Source organism: Triticum urartu, chromosome 4, assembly GCF_003073215.2.
Source record: "Triticum urartu cultivar G1812 chromosome 4, Tu2.1, whole genome shotgun sequence".
Lineage (NCBI taxonomy): Eukaryota > Viridiplantae > Streptophyta > Magnoliopsida > Poales > Poaceae > Triticum > Triticum urartu.
Genome location: NC_053025.1, coordinates 181,140,107 through 181,161,150, shown reverse-complemented (window position 1 = coordinate 181,161,150; position 21,044 = coordinate 181,140,107). Strand labels below are relative to the sequence as shown.

Genomic DNA, 21,044 nt, shown 5'->3' with positions numbered 1-21,044 from the left:
AGCTTGGATGTCTTCAAGGCACTCACACGGCCATACTGTCCTTTTGTTAGATGACCACAGATGATATTTTTGGCAGTAGAGTCCAGTTGAGTGAACTTCTTGACATCAGCAGCAGTGACACCTTCTCCAGCCTTAGGAACGCCGTTCTCGACGACATACCATAGGTCGACGCCAATGGCTTCAAGATGCATGCGCATCTTATTCTTTCAGTAGGGATATTCAGTTCCATCGAAGACAGGGCACGCAGCGGAGACTTTGATTATCCCTGCAGTCGACATAGCTAAAACTCCAGGTGGTTAAACCGAATCACACAGAACAAGGGAGCACCTTGCTCTGATACCAATTGAAAGTGCGTTATATCGACTAGAGGGGGGGTGAATAGGCAATTTTTATGAAAGTCTTCAAAACGTGGAAGTTATGAAGACAAACAGTAGAGATAAGCCTATCACTATGCAGCGGAAGTTAGATTACACTAGGCAAGCCATGGTCAAGTATTCAATAGAGTGAAAGCACAATGACAAGTAGCTGCAGTGTAATAAGGATCAGGTAGGAAGAAGTTATGAAGCCAAACAAATCATACAGTTTCGTTGTGAAGACAAAAGGTATAGCAAGCACAAGCATGCAATGGCTTCACAATGAATAACTGTAAGTAAAAGGAAGTGAAGATGAAACCAGTGACACGTTGAAGACAATGATTTGTTGGACCAGTTCCAGTTGCTGTGACAACTATACGTCTGGTTGGAGCGGCTAGGTATTTAAACCAAAGGACACACAGTCCCGAACACCCAGTCAAGGACGCTTAGTCCAAGACACCCAGTCCTCACCGTTTTCTCCTTGAGCTAAGGTCACACAGACCTCGCGCAATCACTCAGGTAAGTCTTCAAGGTAGACTCCCAAACCTTCACAGACTTCGTTCACTGGCAATCCACAATTTCTCTTGGATGCTCAGAACGCGACGCCTAACCGTCTGGAGGATGCACAGTCCTCAAGTGTAATAAGTCTTCAGATCACACAGACAAGAAGACTTAAGTGATGCCCAATTTACTCTGGCTCTGGGTGGTTAGGGCTTTTCTCCTCACTAGGAATTTTTCTTTCAAAGGCTTCGAGGTGGGTTGCTCTCAAACGACAAAAGCCGTGCACTGAAATCTGAGCAGCCAACCGTTTATGGTTGTGGGGGTGGGCTATTTATAGCCACTTGGCAACCCGACCTGATTTGTCCGAAATGACCCTGGGTCACTAAGGAACTGACACGTGTCTCAACGGTCAGATTTCAAACTCTCATGGCAACTTTACTTGGGCTACAAGCAAAGCTGACTTGTCCGGCTCTGGACAAGATTCGCTCTCATTGTCTTCACTCGAAGACATAGGTTTGTTTAGGCATCACTTCAGTCATTCTAACTGGTTCTCCTGGACCCCACTTAACAGTACGGTGGTTCCTATGACTCAACACAAAAGAAAAAGAACTACGAAAGATCTAAGTCTTCGAGCTCCATAGGCTTCATAACGTGTCTTCTTTTGTCATAGTCTTCAATGTGAATATCTTCATATACCACCTTTGACTTCAATGTCTTCATACATTTTTAGGGGTCATCTCTGGTAGTAAAACCGAATCAATGAGGGACTTCTACCTGTGTTATCCTGCAATTCTCACAAACACATTAGTCCCTCAACTAGGTTTGTCGTCAATACTCCAAAACCAACTAGGTGGCACTAGATGCACTTACATTACAGTATCCCTCTCGGATGGCTCGAACTCGGATGCCGAAGCCATCCCCGAGTGGCGCCCCAGGTCGAAGCCCCTGGCCGATTCGTAAGTATCCAAGGATGCCTTACATATATCCGATATTTATGATTGTAGTCTTAACACATTATATTGTGTGCTCCAGTCCAGCCTGCGATCTTCCCAAACTATCATCATCTTCGGGGAACTCGCTGGAGCCGGGGATGGTGGAGAGCGAGACGCCTCCGCGAGCCTCTCTGCCTACCACTACGGACGACACCGAAGTGTTGTCCCGAAGAGCCTCTCTGGGCCATGGAGAGGCGCGGGAGGCCGCCAAGACGACGCCAGAGGGTAACGCCTCGGCTGCCGAGAACATGGGGGAACCAACCCCCATGGAGACTGATGACGGGGGCCATGACCAATCCGGTCCCCAACCAAACACCATTCCGGAGACCCACACGGCTCAGGAATCGAGCGAGCAACCCCCTTTGAAGGAGGGGGAGCGTCGACTCCACCGACGACCTCCATCAACCCGGAGGCGCTGGACACTTTGGTGGAAGCACTTTGACGTGCTTCCGTCATGGAGGAGCACCGTACCCTGATGGGTGCTACCTCTTGAGCACTTGCGTTGGTTTTCCCTTGAAGAGGAAAGGGTGATGCAGCAGAGTAGCGTAAGTATTTCCCTTAGTTTTTGAAAACCAAGGTATCAATCCAGTAGGATGCCACGCACGAGTCCCTCGTACCTACACAAACAAATAAATCCTCGCAACCAACGCGATAAGGGGTTGTCAATCCCTACACGGTCACTTACGAGAGTGAGATATGATAGATATGATAAGATAATATTTTGGGTATTTTTATGATAAAGATGCAAAGTAAAATAAAAGGCAAAGGAAATAACTAAGTATTGGAAGATTAATATGATGGAAGATAGACCCGGGGGCCATAGGTTTCACTAGTGGCTTCTCTCGAGAGCATAAGTATTCACGGCGTGTAAACAAATTACTGTTGAGCAATTGACATAATTGAGCATAGTTATGAGAATATCTAGGTATGATCATGTATATAGGCATCACGTCCGAAACAAGTAGACTGACTCCTGCCTGCATCTACTACTATTACTCCACACATCGACCGCTATCCAGCATGCATCTAGAGTGTTAAGTTCAAGAGAACAGAGTAACGCTTTAAGCAAGATGACATGATGTAGAGGGATAAACCCCATCTTTTTATCCTCGATGGCAACAATACAATACGTACCTTGCTGCCCCTACTGTCACTGGGAAAGAACACCGCAAGATTGAACCCAAAGCTAAGCACTTCTCCCATTGCAAGAAAGATCAATCTAGTAGGCCAAACCAAACTGATAATTTGAAGAGACTTGCAAAGATAATGAATCATACATAAAAGAATTCAGAGAAGATTCAAATATTGTTCATAGATAAACTTGATCATAAACCCACAATTCATCGGTCTCAACAAACACACCGCAAAAGAAGATTACATCGAATAGATCTCCACAAGAGAGGGGGAGAACTTTGTATTGAGATCCAAAAAGAGATAAGAAGCCATCTAGCTAATAACTATGGACCCGTAGGTTTGAGGTAAACTACTCACACTTCATCGGAAGGGCTATGGTGTTGATGTAGAAGCCCTCTGTGATCGATGCCCCTCCGGCGGAGCTCCGGAACAGGCCCCAAGATGGGATCTCGTGGATACGGAAAGTTACGGCGGTGGAATTAGGGTTTTGGCTCCGTATCTGGTAGTTTGGGGGTACGTAGGTATATATAGGAGGAAGGAGTACGTCGGTGGAGCAACAGGGGGCCCACGAGGGTGGAGGGCGCGCCCAGGGGGGTAGGCGCGCCCCCTACCTCGTGGCCTCCTGGTTGATGTCTTGACGTAGGGTCCAAGTCCTCTGGATCATGTTTGTTCCGAAAATCACGTTCCCGAAGGTTTCATTCCGTTTGGACTCCGTTTGATATTCTTTTTCTTCGAAACCCTAAAATAGGCAAAAAACAACAATTCTGGGCTGGGCCTCCGGTTAATAGGTTAGTCCCAAAAATAATATAAAAGTGTATAATAAAGCCTAATAATGTCCAAAACAGAATATAATATAGCATGGAACAATAAAAAATTATAGATACGTTGGAGACGTATCAATGGGTACGGTGGTTGAGAAGGTTCAGTCCGCCAAAAGCGGGCTGAACGAAGCCTTCACTAGCCTATTAACAGGCTTTGAGGTATGCGATGTAATACTCTTAGCCGCTCTGCATATGCAAAACAATATGCCTATGTATAGATAGTAGCCCCTGAGACTCTGTTCGGCTTTTGAAAATAAAGGCCGAACAGAGGATCAAGTAATACTTGCAGGAGATAACATACTTGTCTATTTCGATAAACATGCTTCACTGTTAGTGGCGACCGCCCAGGCCGCTGAAGTATCCGAACTCAAGCGGAAGCTGGAGCTGGCCGATGAGGATCTCGTCCGCATCACAAGCCGTTTGATGAGGCGCAAAGTATGTTTGAAACAACTGTTTACACACCTGAAGTAATATGGCAATGCGGAGTCTAATCTCATGTGTTGCCCTGATCATATTTGCAGGTAGTGCGGCCGAGGTTGAGACCCTGAAGAGCACCCTCGCCCAAGCCAAGGAGCAGGCACGGGTGAGCCAAGCGGCCAATGACAAAGCGGCTATGGATTTAAAGGCCGAGCAGGTCACCCGCCGCAAGTATGAGGAGCGGGTGACCGAAGTGGAGCAGGAGCTCAAGGATTCCGCCAGCAAGTGCAAGGCCTTGGAGGATAAGAATAAAACCCAAGCGGTCAATCTCACCAAGGCTCTTCAGGAGGCCAAGGAGACGCGGACCGAGTCCCGAGCGGCTCACGAGGAAATCAAGCAGGCCGAACAGATAGCGGCTGGTAAGCCCTTTCTTTTACAGAGTATATTTGGCGGTCGGAGATATGCCTTGCTTAATCGACTATGGAGTTCTCCAGACGCCTTTGTGGATCTTCCAAGGAGTGCGGCCGACGCCGCGCAATTCTTTCGGGCCTAGGAGGGAAACACCACGAAGAAGCTCTTCTGGTCACAGTACCTGGCGCCAGAAAGGCCAGCGCTGCTAAACAACCATATGATGTAGCTGGCAGAGCTGCATAGCATGTCCGGTTTGGCCGTGAAGGACATCATAGTCCGGCTGTGGCCAGCCAGACCCATTCCTAGCAGCTACTTCGGCCTGGTCAAGCGACTTGGCGATGCCCTGCCCCGAGTTGAAGCTGTGAAGCGCTCGGCGTGCATAGAGGGTGCTCGGATGGCCTTTTCCTGTGTCAAGATGCACTGGGCGAAGATGAAGGTGTTGGGGAACATAGTAATTTCAAAAAAGTTCCTACGCACACGCAAGATCATGGAGACGCATAGCAACGAGAGGGGAGAGTGTCGTCCACGTACCGTCGTAGACCGTTAAGCGGAAGCGTTATAATAACGCGGTTGATGTAGTCGTACATCTTCACGATCAACCGATCCTCAGCACCGAACGTACGGCACCTCCGCGTTCAGCACACGTCCAGCTCAGTGACGTCCCGTGAACTCACGATCCAGTAGAGCTCGGTGAAGAGTTTCATCAGCACGACGGCGTGGTGACGATGTTGATGAAGCTACCGTCGCAGGGCTTCGCCTAAGCACCGCTACGATATAACCGAGGTGGATTATGGTGGAGGGGGGCATCGCACACGGCTAAGAGATCAACAGATCAATTGTTGTGTCTATGGGGTGCCCCCTGCCCCGTATATAAAGGAGCTAGGGGGAGGCGGCCGGCCAAGGAGGAGGGCGCGCCAAGGGGGGAGTCCTACTCCCATCGGGAGTAGGACTCCCTCTTTTCCTAGTTGGAGTAGGAGAGGAGAAGGAAAGGAGAGAAGAGAGAAGGAAAGGGGGGCGCCGCCCCCTCCTTGTTCAATTCAGACTAGAGGGGGAGGGGGTGCGCGGCTGCCCTTGGCCGCCCCTCCTCTTCTCCCACTAAGGCCCATTAGGCCCAATATACTTCCTGGGGGGTTCCGGTAACCCCCCGGTACTCCGGTAAATGTCTAAAACCTCTCGAAACCTTTCTGGTGTCTAAACATAGTCATCAATATATCGATCTTTACGTATCGACCATTTCATGACTCCTCGTCATGTCCGTGATCATATCCGGGACTCCGAAATACCTTCGGTACATCAAAACACAAAAACTCATAATACCGATCATCACAGAACTTTAAGCGTGCGGACCCTACGGGTTCGAGAACTATGTAGACATGACCGAGACACGTCTCCGGTCAATAACCAATAGCGGAACCTGGATGCTCATATTGGTTCCTACATATTCTATGAAGATCTTTATCGGTCAAACCGCATAACAACATACGTTGTTCCCTTTATCATCGGTATGTTACTTGCCCGAGATTCGATCGTCGGTATCTCAATACCTAGTTCAATCTCGTTACTGGCAAGTCTCTTTACTCTTTCATAATGTAACATCCCGTAACTAACTCATTAGTCACATTGCTTGCAAGGCTTATAGTGATGTGCATTACCGAGAGGGCCCGGAGATACCTCTCCGACAATCGGAGTGACAAATCCTATTCTTGATCTATGCCAACTCCACGAACACCATCGGAGACACCTGTAGAGCACCTTTATAATCACCCAGTTACGTTGTGACATTTGGTAGCACACAAAGTGTTCCTCCGGTATTCGAGAGTTGCATAATCTCATAGTCATAGGAACATGTATAAGTCATGAAGAAAGCAATAGCAGTAAACTAAAACGACCAAGTGCTAAGCTAACGAAATGGGTCAAGTCAATCACATCATTCTCCTAATGATGTAATCCCGTTGATCAAATAACAACTCATGTCTATGGCTAGGAAACTTAACCATCTTTGATCAATGAGCTAGTCAAGTAGAGGCATACTAGTGACACTATGTTTGTCTATGTATTCACACATGTATTATGTTTCCGGTTAATACAATTCTAGCATGAATAATAAACATTTATCATGAAATAAGGAAATAAATAATAACTTTATTATTGCCTATAGGGCATATTTTCTTAAGTCTCCCACTTGCACTAGAGTCAATAATCTAGATTACACAGTAATTATTCTAACACCCATGGAGTCTTGGTGCTGATCATGTTTTGCTCATGGAAGAGGCTTAGTCAGCGGGTCTGCAACATTCAGATCCGTATGTATCTTGCATATCTCTATGTCTCCCACCCGGACTTGATCCCGAATGGAATTGAAGCGTCTCTTGATGTGCTTGGTTCTCTTGTGAAATCTGGATTCCTTTGCCAAGGAAATTGCACCAGTATTGTCACAAAAGATTTTCATTGGACCCGATGCACTAGGTATGACACCTAGATCGGATATGAACCCCTTCATCCAGACTCCTTCATTTGCTACTTCCGAAGAAGCTATGTACTCTGCTTCACACGTAGATCCCGTCACGATGCTTTGTTTAGAACTGCTCCAACTGATAGCTCCACCGTTTAATATAAACATGTATCCGGTATGCGATTTAGAATCATCTGGATCAGTGTCAAAGCTTGCGTCGACGTAATCATTTACAAAGAGCTCTTTGTCACCTCCATAAACGAGAAACATATCCTTAGTACTTTTCAGGTATTTCAGGATGTTCTTGACCACTGTCCAGTGATCCACTCCTGGATTACTTTGGTACCTCCCTGCTAAACTAATAGCAAGGCACACATCAGGTCTGGTACACAGCATTGCATACATGATAGAGCCTATTGCTGAAGCATAGGGAACACTTTTCATTTTCTCTCTATCTTCTGCAGTGGTCGGGCATTGAGTCTTACTCAACTTCACACCTTGTAACACAGGCAAGAACCCTTTCTTAGCTTGATCTATTTTGAACTTCTTCAAAACTTTATCAAGGTATGTGCTTTGTGAAAGTCCAATTAAGCGTCTTGAACTATCTCTATAAATCTTGATGCCCAATATATAAGCAGCTTCACCGAGGTCTTTCATTGAAAAACTCTTATTCAAGTATCCTTTTATGCTATCCAGAAATTTTATATTATTTCCAATCAACAATATGTCATCCACATATAATATTAGAAATGCTACAGAGCTCCCACTGTAAATACAAGCTTCTCCAAAAGTCTGTATAAAACCATATGCTTTGATCACACCATCAAAACATTTATTCCAACTCTGAGAGGCTTGCACTAGTCCATAAATTGATCACTGGAGCTTGCGCACTTTGTTAGTACCCTTTGGATCGATAAAACCTTCAGGTTGCATCATATACAACTCTTCTTCCAGAAATTCATTCAGGAATGCAGTCTTTACATTCATTTGTCAAATTTCATAATCATAAAATGCGGCAATTGCTAACATGATTCGGACAGACTTAAGCATCGCTACGGTGAGAAGGTCTCATCATACTCAACTCCTTAAACTTGTCGAAAACCTTTTGCAACAAGTCGAGCTTTGTAGATACACTACAAGAAATGTCAACTTGCGACTATCACTATTGGTCATTGAAAGGTCATTGTTTTTCATTTGCGACCTTTTTTGACCAAAAACAAAAGGTCAAAAGTTGGCGGTCGTAAACTGAAATTAACGACCTTCTCTGTGAGAAGGTCGTGGAATTCCACGACTAAAACAAAAAGGTCATTGATTCTATGACCTTCTGTTTTGGTCGCCAGCTCTCTGCTCAAGCCACATCGGATCCGACGTGGCAATCGGATGTGGCAAAATTGCAACCAATTGAAAAGGTCGTTGATAAGAATCAGCCCGGTCCAATTCGGTATTCTACATGGGCCTAGCCCAACAATTCAGTCTTTCTATATTTTTTCTATGAATTTTTGGTCAACTTCATGGGCAAAGCCCAACAATTCAGTCTTTTAATTTTTTGGAACATGGCCCCTTTACGAACCATTTCGTTAAGCCTTTTTATTCAGGTTTTCTAGAACTAAACAATGTTCCAATCCACTATTATTTGGGCCATAGCCTTTTTAGAGCCCATATATTATTTGGTCCAATAAAACATTTGGTCTTTTTATTCACTGATTTCCAGCTTACACATTTGAACAGCAAACACTCAATAATTCTCTTGATTAAATGATTAAATTCAGAAATCATTCCGCCAAATACACACAACAGCACATACAAGTCCGCACGTCCAACATCAACTAAAACAAGCAAAAACAGATACACAAGCACATACAAGTGTGGTTACAAGCAAAAACAAATACACAAGCACCAAAACATGGTGCAACATCAACTAAAATTGTGCTGCACATCTCCATGCCTCTTCTGCTCTTCCGTCACAACAGCAGCAGCCTAAACAACATTAGATCCTGATCCAGATCACCAAAAAGAAACATTATTAAATGTTTAGAGACAATGCCATCAACATGAGGCGGTAATCCAACTTAACACTTTGTCTAACATATTTTACATATGCAAATAACTAAGCTTATACTGTATAAGTTTAAGATCCAAATGCAATGTAAAATTGAATTGCCAAATAGTAGCATGGTACATTGGTACAAGTGCAAGTCGTACAATGAACGTCGCTGTAACAGATTCACCTGAAGAAAAATACTACTCTACTACCACTACCATCGATTCAACTGACAGGATCTAACAATACTAGTGAGCGCACACAGACTAACATCACAAGGCAGGAGAGATTAGAGGGAACAGGGACCTGATGATGATAGTGTCGACGATGATCGGATCGGGTTAGTATCGTTGAGGAGGTGGATGATCTACAAACATTTGTCATCCAAATTAAACTCCTGCATGATTAAGAAAACTACATCAAAACTTCTTCCAGTCAATCAAACAATAAAGATCAGTGTGGATTATATAGAAGAGTAGAGATCGATGTCCCTAGGAAGCACAACAAATGCTAAAAATCATAACTAGACAATTAATAATTCTATCCTTCTATACAACCACATACGAATAGGTAACATTTTTGGTACAACAAAGCAACTCCATATGAGAAGGAAAAGGGTTGTGGGATGAAAAGCTTACAAACTTGACAATCTCTCGCCACATTGTAAACCAGATATTAGTATGAGGAAGAAATAATACTCTCTCACCACGATTGGCTCTTATAACTACTGTACGCAGCTCTATATGTACCATGTACTGAAAACTAAGGAAGTAACATGACACAACAGACACCCGCTACATATCCCAGGCAATATCTACTAGCAAAATTAACCAGAACAATTACAAACAGAGTAGGAAATCATGAATGTGTAAATGCATGAATGGTTCTTTAGATCAACTTTAAAGCTAGCAGCAAGCATGTTTAGACAACTTAACAACATTAGTAATACTACTTCAGATTTGGACTAGTAGAAGGCCAGGCAGAATTTATGAGAACTTTATTGAATTCATTCAATACAGGATAGCACAAACAAAAAACACATAGTCAAAATGAGTCTTTGTTCTTAACAGTAAAAAGCAATCATGACTGGATTTGTAGATGTTTTGTCGGTTATACTATATTAAACTGAGCCAATTATTGTAGGTGAAAGTAATGCTCCCAATATATCATCATCATTAACATCAAACAATTCTGAATGTAATCAGAGGAAGCACATCCCAATAATGTGCAATCAAATCATAAAGAAGGGTACATATGATTATTAGTGTTACTATTAAGAGCCTGTCCAGACTCTCTCCCCGCTCCAACTCCACGCTGGAGCGGAACAGCGTCCAGTTAAAATTTTCAGAGTCGCCCAAGGGCCACTCCGCGCGCTCCACTCCGCGCTGAAGGAGCGGATGCTTGCCGAACAGGGCCTAACTTGAAGAGGACGACGATCTGGTCGTAGCCCACGTCCCCCGCCAGCGGCCGACTCTGCTTCTCCACGGTCTGGAGGGTCAGGCAGAAATCATACTGCCACAGTGTGCACCTTTAACCTGAATCAGCAGCTCGCCATCCTACTCCAACAGATTGAACCTCTCCTTGCTATCTCACCTGACCGCCTACACGCGAGAAGGCAAAAAAACATTTACCCAAAGCATCCTACAATTCACAACAAATTTGAGATTGACCCAATTTATTTTACAACATATAGAGATTTCATAATCAAAGTTCATTGTGCTAGGCTGCTAGCTATCAAGATGAAAACAACATGTAGCAGATACAAGCATACCAGGCAAGGTGGGCTAGGTGTTTAGTAAGATCACCTACTGTTCAGCAGGAAGATGGGTCATGAAAAATATTACCTCCCTGATTTCATCCACCATGTGGGACTTGAGGGGAACCTTGGCGAAGGTCTGCAGGTTGAGGCCGAGCAGGTCGAGGACCCGCACGTAGCCGTTGCTCCTCATGCCCAGGCTCAGCTCCGGTGCCATGTGCCGCAATACCATCGTCCTGAGAAGAGAAGCATAGACAGAAGGCAGCCGTGAGTGGGTACCAAGGGAAAAACAGAAGCCACAACCAAGAATTGCAAGATTTAGTATAAAGGAAATAGGATTTCATAGATCAACTGACATGGGTTGCATTGAAATCCAAATGAGTCAACAAAAAATGACTCCCATCAACGGCAAGTATGCGGTAGCAGCTGTGGTCACGGCAACCGGAAACTCAGAAATGATATTGGCGGCAAACCCATTACATGTACCAGACGCCACCCACCTATCAAAATTGATAAACACTTCAGTTGTGTCTAATCCTATTACAGGGCTCGGAAATGACAATGCCACAACCCTTTGCATGTACCAGACCCCATCAACCTGTCCAAATTGCTATAGGAGATGGACGTGCTACCTGCTGCTGCGGTGGTGCATCGTGGTGGCCTGTTTGAGCTCCTCCTCCTGATGCTGCTCACTAACCTGCAGGACAAACAAGGCCATAGGTGAGCTCCAGCAAAGGCATTTCATGATGATTTCAGGGCAGAAGATTTCACCTAACTATACACCAAGAACACAACTACTGGAAACTGTTAAGTCATACATATTACTAGGAAAAATGCCCGTGCGTTGCAACGGGAGAATAAATATCCCCGCACTCATCCAATTTAGTCCCTAAATACTGCACATTCGTGAACATTGTAAAACCATTTCATCCAACTTTCATTGAAAATACAAACTATTGCAGCCAAGTTTCTACAATTTAGTGTGGAGCTTAAACAATTGTTGTTGTGGTCAACATCAGTATTAACTCAATCCAGCCGTGGTTAATCTTTATCGAAGAAAGCCACAACACCATGAGCCTGTATTCTTTTTACAGAATAATCCAGAATGTTTACAAATGACAAATACCAAAAGAATGACAATGAACTTGGCTAAAATCCTAAGTCATGTTTCAACTTTCAACCATGCTAGGATCCCTCAGATATAGCTAAATAAGAGCGGTTTTGAACATTTCCTCAGGCTACATAAATAATATACTGCAAAGGATTCTCTTCAGCCTAAAAGATTCATTCTCATCATACCGGCAAGAAACAAATGAAAGATTCTAAATAAAGCCACTAAAATAAATCAACAATTAAGTGCTGTTTAAATAAATGTACTTTTGTATCTACAAAACTGAGACGCAAACAGTACAAACGGAAGCAAGAGTTAATCTCACCTTCGATGTTCGAACACATTAGAACAACTCGTGTCAGGACTACATTTGTAAGGAGTATCGATTTTAGCGAGAAAAGTGGTCCTAGATGATCCAGTGAAATATGATTTTTCTTTGTTTTCAAAAATCCAGAGACGGAGAAATAATGGGAGCAGTAGATAGAGTTGTTAGAACATAGGCTAGAGTTTCATCAGCAGCAAAGTGAAGTTTAGCTCCAGTCTTGTAAGGAAAAAAGTGTAATCAGGCATACAAAATTGTATAGAGAAACTGCAAGCCACTGACAAATAAATATTCAGTAAAACATATAAAGGCCACCATCCTTAGTGGCATATGTACAACACTGGACCACTTCCCAATAGAACTCCTAGTGGAACGACAATGCTGAATGAAGAGAAGCATCAGACTTGTAGCGGTCACCCTAAACAACAGTATTAACGCACCTCATAGACCAAATCTTTTTGATAGATAACTTTGACAGCCACTGACACAAAGTGGAGCGACAACATACAGTGTTATTCAAGCCATGGTACGAACGGCCCAATCAGTCATTAACAGGTTTGCATCAGATAGATCCTGATGGAATATGTTAATAGAAAGGAGAGATTTGTTTTGGCGCGTGCATCAATAGCAGAAAGAAATAACCTTATTGTTCAAAATTTATAGTTGATGACCAAGATTCAAACTCATGCAGTAGCATAATATTCATAACTACGACTTCCAAACGAATTTGTATTTAATACCAAATACACAATGCCAGTAAATTCTTGGTCCAATTGAACCGTAGTGAAGTTTCTAATGTGCACATCATATTGTTTCTCCTGTTCCACAACCTACGTGTGACATGAATCTAGCTGAAACATCATAGGTAGGAGAGTGCAGATGAGGGGGGCATAACTTATCTTACATGTCAGCCCAGTGGAGGTAGAAGCATTCGAGTTTCTTCGCATCCGGCGACTGCGCCGCCAGATTCGTGACCACCCACACAGCGATGTGCTGGAGGGAGAGACGGTAGGGAGGTGATGCCACTGCATAGAGACTGCGTTTGCGCGGACCACTGGCTCTCTTAAGATGAAAACTGGCTGTATTCCTATATAACAATTTTGGTGTTATTTTCTTACTGTTTCTTTCCCTGATAGCCAAGCCATCATTATAATGAATATGTTTCCATGTTCTTAATGCAAAGACAGTAACCAAAAGTTCATATTTTACACCATTACCGTTTTTTCTTTAGGATCAATCTTATTTGTTTGCATCATTGATATCAAAATTACATCTTCCTTACACCATGAAGTCATTAGTTTAAAATAGCAGATCTGTGAAGGGGGGTGTCTATTAGCAAATTTTGGTCTAAATACAACTTAGGCAGGCAAATGCTTAGTGTAACTAATGAACTGATGTTGTTTGCGTTTCTGAACTTTGCTAAATAAACTCTAGACGAATACACCAAAAACTAATGAACTCTATCTCCACAGACTCCATCTCTAGATGAACAGAGCAAAAAAAAACTATCCAAATCTTTCCAAGCACACAAAAATGATCTTAGTTCGTGAATTGCCTCGCGCATTGCGCGGAACAGGGTGCATACACATCAGCAGCGTATGAAGCATCTCTCTCTCCCCCTCAATCCCTCTCACCAGCAGTAGCATATGAAGCAGCCGATCTGTACGGCGCGCCTCTCTCTCTCTCAACACACACATACATAGGCAGGCATACGAACGATACATTCACATTCACCGGAGAATAATCAGCATCATTATTGGCAGTTTGTGGCATCTTCAAAAAAATTATATATATATAAACAAAATTTTCAACGGTGGGCAATCAGTCAATCAAGCATCCAAACACAAAGTAGTATAATCGTTGCTAGCCCAGCTACTCAGATCCGATCGATGAGGCCAACTACTAATCATAATGTTTCCCCTGTCTGCTATGGATCCTTGCTGCTAACAACCCATCCAGCCTCCCTTGCAAGATGCCAAAAAGAATCGAATCGATCAGAAGTAGCTATTGGCCAACTGCCTACTGCCAGTGCTAGCCATCAGTGGGGATAGATCGGACCGAGTAATTACCTGCGATGGCGGCCACACACGGCTCTGCGAAGTGCCCACTGCAGACGACCACAGCGTCAAACCTCCTCCTCCAGCTCGCTGCCAGCGCAGGCGAGCCTCACCCTCCAGCCCGCGTCGTCGTCCCTGCTGCGGCGGACGCTCACCACCTCCGTCCCGAACCGGACCAACCCGAGGAGGTCGAACCGCTGCACGAACTCCTCGAGGTACCTTAGCACCAGGGAACTTGCGCGGGTCGGCGGAGGAGCGGTTGGCGACGACGATCAGCGCGTCCCGAAGATCTTGGCCGCGATCTCCTCGTTCTACGGTGGCAAGTTGGATCTGGGAGTGGGGAGAGGATCTGAGGTGGGAAGGGGAGGTGTGGCGGAGGTGGGTGGCGGCGAGGAGAGGGGTGGGTGGTGGAGGTGGGTGGCGGCGGGGGAGGGGAGGAGTCTGGATCGTGGCGCGCTAGGGTTTGCCCGTGGGGAGAGAGAGGAGGGGACAAGGAGTGGTGTGCGGGGGAGAGAGGAGCTCCCAGTGGGTGGGTGAGAGGGTGAGAGGGTGTGGGCCGTTGGATTTGGGAGTATCCGACGGTCTCTAATGCTTGATCCGCGTGACATGCTCGTAGACCAATCATACGAAGTACATGATTTGATAACGTTATGACCATCTAAATTGGTCGCAATCGATTAACAATAGGTGGCTCTTACAAGTTAGTCAGATGATTTTGTCTAGAAATCATCCGCCTATCTAGCCGCTCGATCTGCGCATTGGTGATCGTTCGATCACATCAATATGTCACAATAGCATCGAGCATGAAAAACTTCAACGCAGCACAGATGACATCCCCACGAAGCTCCATTGCGGCTCTCAACGGCGCGCCAAGAGCTCCAACGCAGCACCACAGTGTTCGACGAAGCTCCATTGCAGCGTCGGGGAGCTCCAACGCAGCACCATGACGCCCGACGGTAAGTTCCCTTCTCTTTTTATGACAACGTTTAAGTATGGTTCCCTCAAAGAACTAGACGTACTTTCATATTTGGTGGGATTTTCATCGATTCACTAGGAAACGGGTCAAATTTGAACTGCGGTTGCCTTATAGTTTATTCTTTATTTTTTTCAAAAATCATTTCTAGATACATAAGTATCTATTTAATCACAGAGATACCAAAAGTTTTCCAATATTCAACCACCAGCTAGGAACAGTCAAGCACGCCGTTTTGACCGCATTTTGAAACGAGCATGGAAAATTAAAAAAATTAAAAAATTGGAAAACCTTCGCATTGTGTCATTACATGTGACCAAGTTTCTAGGAAAAATAATAAACTTGTAATACGGTAATTATTTTAAAAGAAGTGTTCTCAGAAATGAGCTATCATGCGTGAAGATGCATGGCTTTCAAGCAAATTGATCAATATTATGGCCACATTCATGGCTTAGTTTGTTTAAATGATCTAATATTGTGCATAAGGATGCATCTTGGAATAGCAAACAATGTTGCCTAAGTTTTCATTTTCTTCTCACGGAAAATACATTTTCCATTTTTCGAGTGCCCGAAATGAGTTTTTTTTAAGGACCTACCATATATTTGTTGTAAAATTGGACCAAATCAATTTTTTAAAATACTAGAACATATTTAATGCACAATTGACTAAATGGTTGGGTGTCAAAAGTCTTGATCCACCTCTGGTGAAAAAGACAAATTTCCGTCGATTTAGTAGGAAGCGGGTCAAATTTGAACTGCAGCTGACTCATAGTTTTCTCTTTATTTTTTCCAAAAATCATTTCTAGGTACATAAGTATCTATTTAATCAGATAAACATCAATTTTTCTCCAAGATTCAACCACTAGCTAGGAACGGTCAAGCCCACCGTTTTAAGAGCATTTTGAAACGGGCATAAAAAATTCAAAAAAAATAAAAAAATTGGAAAACCTTCGCATTGTATCATTATATGCGACCAAGTTCCGAGGAAAAATAATAAACTTGTAATACGGCAATTGTTTTAGAAAAGTGTTCTCAGAAATGAGCTATCATGCGTGAAGATTCATGTCTTTCAAGCCAAATGATCAATCTTATGGCCACATTCATGGCATAGTTTGTTCAAATGATCTCACATTGTGCACAAGGGTGCATCTTGGAATTCGAAACAATATTGCCTAAGGGAGTTTTCATTTTTTTTGCACGGAAAATTCATTTTCCATTTTTCGAGTGCCCGAAATGAGTTTTTTTGTGAAGGACCTACCATATATTTGTTACAAAATTGGACCAAATCAATTTTCTAAAATACTAGGCCATATTTAATGCACAATTGACTAAATGGTTGGGCATCAAAAGTTTTGATCCACCTCTGGTGAAAAAGACAAATTTCCACCGATTTAGTAGGAAGCGGGTCAAAATTTGAACTGTAGCTGCCTCATATTTTGCTATTTATTTTTTCCAAAAAACATTTCTAGGTACATAAGTATCTATTAAATCAGAGAAACATCAAAAGTTTTCCAAGATTCAACCACTAGCTAGGAACGGTCAATCCTGCCGTTTTGACCGCATTTTGAAACATGCATAAAAAATTCAAAAAAAATAAAAAAATAGAAAAACCTTAGTATTGTGTCATTATATGTGACCAAGTTTTTGGGAAAAATAATAAACTTGTAATACGAAAAATATTTTTAAAAAATGTTCTAAAAAATGAGCTATCATGCGTGGAGATTCATGGCTTTCAAGCCAAATGATCAATCTTATGGCCACATTTATGGCATAGTTTGTTCAAATGATCTCATATCATGCACAAAGGCGCATCTTGGAATTCCAAACAATGTTTCCTAAGGAAATTTACATGTTCTTTGCATAGAAAATTCATTTTCCATTTTCCAAGTGCCTGAAATGAGTTTTTTTGTGAAGGACCTACCATATATTTGTTGCAAGATTGGACCAAATCAAATTTCTAAAATACTAGGTCATATTTAATGCAAAATTGACAAAATGGTTGGGTATCAAAAGATTTGATCCACCTCTGATGAAAAAGACAAATTTCCGTCGATTCAGAAGGAGGCGGGTCAAATTTGAACTGTAGCTGCCTCATAGTTTGCTATTTATTTTTTCCAAAAATCATTTCTAGGTACATAAGTATCTATTTAATCAGATAAACATCAAAAGTTTTCCAAGATTCAATCACTAGCTAGGAACGGTCAAGCCCGCCATTTTGACCGCATTTTGAAACGGGCATAAAAAATTCAAAAAAATCAAAAAATTGGAAAACCTTCGCATTGTGTCATTATATGTGACCAAGTTTCCAGGAAAAATAATAAACTTGTAATACAATAATTATTTTAAAAAAATGCTCTCGGAAATGAGCTATCATGCGTGAAGATTCATGGCTTTCAAGGCAAATGATCAATCTTATGGCCACATTCATGGCATAGTTTGTTCAAATGGTCTCATATCATGCACAAAGGTTCATATTGGAATTCCAAACAATGTTTCCTAAGGAATTTTACATTTTGTTTGCACAGAAAATTCATTTTCCATTTTCCGAGTGCCCGAAATGAGTTTTTTTTGTGAAGAACCTACCATATTTTTGTTGCAAAAGTGGACCAAATAAAATTTCTACAATACTAGGCCATATTTAATGTAAAACTGACCAAATGGTTGGGTGTCAAAAGATTTGATCCACCTCTGGTGAAAAAGACAAATTTCCGCCGATTCAGTAGGAAGCGGGTCAAATTTGAACTACAGCTGCCTTATAGTTTGCTCTTTATTTTTTCCAAAAATCATTTCTAGATACATAAGTATCTATTTAAGCATAAATACATGGATTGGTGGTGATACGTCGAGGTTTGGACGGTGGCCGAGGGCCCCAACTCCAAAGCGCGTAGACTCGCATGCCCGCCGCGTGGTCACCGCGCGACCGTGGCGTGGCCATGCGTTCTGGGCAGCCTAGGCATGTTTAGTAGGTTGGGCACTCCCCAGGTAGATGCTATGAAGAAAATAACAACAGAAGAATCTCACGAGGAGACCGAACTATGCTCAAACATGAATTAGCAGCCAAGTGTTTGATTAGCGGTACGGGAAATTCACAAGGACAATGGGCCTGAGTTTTGGCTGAGGATGATCATCTACTAGGGATACTGTCTTGGCAAATTTTTAGCTCAAATGGAGGAGTTTGGATGGCACTTGCTTTACAAAGTATTACATCGGGCAAAAATATTGATGTTGAAGCTAGGCTCAAATGGATAAGTGTATTGAGCCGAATTTTTGTGGAGTATGGTAATTTGGGCATAGGAAAGCACTGTAAAAAAATTATACCATTTGGATAATCCTAGCTTGTACTTCCTTCACAAAGCTTTTCCATGGATAGAAACTTTAGAAATTTGCTGAGGAAGATTTAATAGGAAAATGGAGCTGAATATTGGAATGTGGGAATGATTTGTATATGTAAGATGGCACAAAAAGTTTGAGGACAATAGGAGGTGTCTAGATAGCACTTGCTTTGCAATGTGCCAATTTGGACAGAAAATAGAAATTGAAGTTGGGCTTACATAGATGATTGGATTGTGCTGAAATTTGGTTTAGGGGGTTTCTATAGTTAGGGTAATGTCCTGGTAAATTTTCAGCAATTATAAAACAATATAAAATGTAGTTGGTTCACAAACTAAAAATATTACCAGAAACAAAGATTCAATGATGAGCTCACATGTATTATCAAATAGAGCTAAAATTTTGTGTAGAGCTAAGAATTTGGCATATAGAATATGTGGCAAAAATTCAACTCATTACAATATTCCTATCTTGTACTTCCTTCACAATGCTTCTAGGTAGACAAAAACTTTGGAAATTTGCTGAGGAAGATTTACTTGGCAAACGGAGCTGAATTTTGTCATGAGGCAATGATTTGGATAGGAAAGAATGCCCAGAAATTTTGAGGGCAATCAAGAATATATAAATAGTACTTCCTTCACAAAGTGATGTTCTGAACAAAATAGGAAAATGAATATTGTTGAATCATTTTTGAACTAGGCAAGGAAGTATTTTTACGTATTTGACGAAGGTATGACCCAAAGAATTTATGAGATTTTTTTGGGAATTTTGGGAATGACAGAAATATAGATTGCTTCACAACCTAGGGCAAAAATTTACACATGGACATGACACATAGGCAAAACTGATGAGGTGGCGTATAGTCATAGCAATCCACCACAATTTATAAGGTTATGACCATCTATATTGGTCGTGATCAGCTAGAAATAAGGCAGCGGATCAGTGTTGTCTGCTTTATGACCATTTCGTGTAAGGAAATTACGACCTTTATGGCCAAAATGGTCGATATAGTTGAGGGTTTGGAGCCCCCGAGCAGCTTTTGACCAATTGGTCTCAAATGGTCGTAGATCTATGACCAATTCTTCCAGGGTCACTGATAGAAGGTCACTAGTTGACATATTTCTTGTAGTGATAGGAACATTACCGTCAGCGTCAGTCTTCTTCTTGAAGATCCATTTATTCTCGATGGCTTGCCGATCATCGGGCAAGTCAACCAAAGTCCACACTTTGTTCTCATACATGGACCCCATCTCAGATTTCATGGCTTCAAGCCATTTTGCGGAACCTGGGCTCATCATCGCTTCCTCATAGTTCGTAGGTTCGTCATGGTCAAGTAACATGACCTCCAGAACAGGATTACCGTACCACTCTGGTGCGGATCTTACTCTGGTTGACCTACGAGGTTCAGTAGTAACTTGATCTGAAGTTTCATGATCATCATCATTAGCTTCCTCACTAATTGGTGTAGGTGTCACAGGAACCGGTTTCTGTGATGAACTACTCTCCAATAAGGGAGCAGGTACAGTTACCTCATCAAGTTCTACTTTCCGCCCACTCACTTCTTTCGAGAGAAACTCCTTCTCTAGAAAGGATCCATTCTTAGCAACAAATGTCTTGCCTTCGGATCTGTGATATAAGGTGTACCCAACAGTCTCCATTGGGTATCCTATGAAGACACATTTCTCCGATTTGGGTTCGAGCTTATCAGGTTGAAACCTTTTCACATAAGCATCGCAACCCCAAACTTTAAGAAATGATAACTTTGGTTTCTTGCCAAACCACAGTTCATAAGGTGTCGTCTCGACGGATTCTGATGGTGCCCCATTTAACGTGAATGCAGCCGTCTCTAAAGCATAACCCCAAAATGATAGCGGTAAATCAGTAAGAGACATCATAGATCGCACCATATCTAGTAAAGTACGATTACGACGTTCAGACACACCATTACGCTGTGCTGTTCCGGGTGGCGTGAGTTGCGAAACTATTCCACATTGTTTCAAATGTAGGACAAACTCGTAACTCAAATATTCTCCTCCATGATCAGATCGTAGAAACTTTATTTTCTTGTTACGATGATTTTCCACTTCACTCTGAAATTCTTTGAACTTTTCAAATGTTTCAGACTTATGTTTCATTAAGTAGATATACCCATATCCGCTTAAATCATCTATGAAGGTGAGAAAATAACGATACCCGCCGCAAGCCTCAGTATTCATCGGACCACATACATCAGTATGTATGATTTCCAAAAAGTCGGTTTCTCGCTCCATTGTTACGGAGAACGGCGTTTTAGTCATCTTGCCCATGAGGCATGGTTTGTAAGTACCAAGTGATTCATAATCAAGTGATTCTAGAAGTCCATCAGTATGGGGT

General features: G+C 42.6%; 1 long non-coding RNA gene across 1 annotated transcript; it reads right to left on the bottom strand.

Annotated features, from left to right (window-relative positions):
* Positions 1-8,823: 8,823 nt before the first annotated feature.
* Positions 8,824-14,843, bottom strand: LOC125553740. Its single transcript, XR_007304176.1, has 6 exons — positions 14,381-14,843; positions 11,511-11,575; positions 11,235-11,378; positions 10,967-11,114; positions 9,429-10,723; positions 8,824-9,075 (listed from the first exon to the last, which is right to left on the bottom strand). It is a non-coding gene; the product is annotated as an uncharacterized LOC125553740 (long non-coding RNA).
* Between the last annotated feature and the right edge of the window lie 6,201 nt (positions 14,844-21,044).